General features: G+C 41.2%; 1 pseudogene; it reads left to right on the top strand.

Moving 5' to 3' along the window:
- Positions 1-359: 359 nt before the first annotated feature.
- On the top strand, positions 360-1,188 carry LOC133869059 (subtilisin-like protease SBT3; annotated as a pseudogene).
- Positions 1,189-1,790: the final 602 nt, after the last annotated feature.

Here is a 1,790-nt window from a genome sequence, read left to right as displayed (position 1 = left end):
TTAGAATTTCTCCATATAATTCTGGCAATATCACAACCCAGAAAAATATGCTATGAAGATGGTTTTGAGAAATATAAAGGACAAATGCATACCTCTTCATTATTTAAGTGAAGCAATCTGGCCAACCAAGTTCTTGTAGGAAGAATGTCCCAAGCTACCTTCCAAAGAAGGTGCATGCTTAAGAGAAAGCTTAATTAATATTAATGAAGGCGTTGACATTTAAATCTTCTTTGCTTCACCTTCTCCCCCAACCTGTTTTTGCCCCTCTTTATATTCCTGTCACCTTTGTTCATTGTTTTACATAATTGATCATATTGCCGCCTCATCTCTGAACCAAACTTTTGGTGATTGATATAGCAATGGGGTTTACTAATGGGGTTCCCTTTCCATACTTGTTCATTTTTGCTTGCTTCTTGTTACCTCTCCATGCTAAATCTACATAATTAAGTAGAGACTAGAGAGGACCATCTATATTATACATATTGATTTGTCCTTTATGCCCAAGGCTTTTTTACCAGTCATCAATACTAGTACTCCTCCATCATTGGTTCCCTAAAGTCTACAAACCCTATCTCATTGGACTGCAGGCATCAATTTTCACCATCACTTCTATATGCTTACATTCAAGCTTTCCATGGTTTTAGTGCTCTTCTTTCAAAGTATGAGCTGGAGGCTCTGAAGAAGTCTCAAGGATACATCTCAGCTCATGATGACACAACTTTCACCCTTCAGACCACCTACACCCCTAAGTTCCTCTCCCTCGATCCTACTACTGGCCTGCGACCAGCTTCGAATTACGAAGAAGACGTCATTGTTGGAATTATGGACTCTGGAGTCTGGCCAGAAATGGAGAGCTTCAAATACGCTGGTATGACTGCAAAACGCGCGTCCCAAGAAATGGAAGGGAACGTGTCAGGTAGGACAAGAGTTCAATTCCTCCATGTGTAATGCCAAACTCATTGGAGCTAGGTACTTCAATCAGGCTCCAATAGCTCGTAATCCCAGCATTGAGATTAGCATGAACTCGATCTGCTAGGGACATTAGAGGACACGGGACCTTTATTTCCTCTATTAATTGTTGCCGGAAATTATGTAAATGGTGCATCCTTTTTTGGTTATGCTTTGGGAATAGCAAGTGGAGTTTCACCACATTCTAGGTTGGCCATTTACAAGGCTCTTCGCAACTAGAGTTCATGCGAAGGTCAAATGTGCGTGCATGGTCCTATATTTGTCCTCAATAATTCTATATTAACCGAAATAGAGCGTGTCGAACATATTCTATATCATTGCCTTTTGATTGGCCCAAATGATGGAGAGACTTAATTTGTTCAAATATATAGAAGCAGCTGATCTTGTACCCACGGCGAACATGACATTCCAACAGACCTTAATAGGAATGAAGCCTGCTCCGATTGTTGCTGGCTATGCCACAAGAGGTCCCCCCACTCAGCAATCCACGCATTTTGAAGCCAGATGTAATGGCACCTGGATCACAATATCTTGTCTGGTACATCCATGGCTTGTCCTCACAGTACTACTGGCGTGGCTGCACTTTTAAAAGGTGCACATCCAGAATGGAGTCCTGCCGCTATTGGGTCTGCTATTGTAACCACTGCAACCCCATTTGATAATCAACATAACCCAATCCGGGATAATGGGAATAATGTGGAGTCTGCTTAATCTCTGGCCGTGGAAATAATTTAGCATTTACGAATTGACGTGACAGTCTATAATTGGTGAAATGATTAAGCAAACCATCTGACTTATCAACTTAATTAATTAGCGGTTGA

Source organism: Alnus glutinosa, chromosome 5 (genome assembly GCF_958979055.1).
Source record: "Alnus glutinosa chromosome 5, dhAlnGlut1.1, whole genome shotgun sequence".
In the NCBI taxonomy this organism is placed as follows: Eukaryota; Viridiplantae; Streptophyta; class Magnoliopsida; order Fagales; family Betulaceae; genus Alnus; species Alnus glutinosa.
Note: the sequence above shows the minus strand (reverse complement) of the source record. Positions and strands in the feature narration are given on the sequence as shown.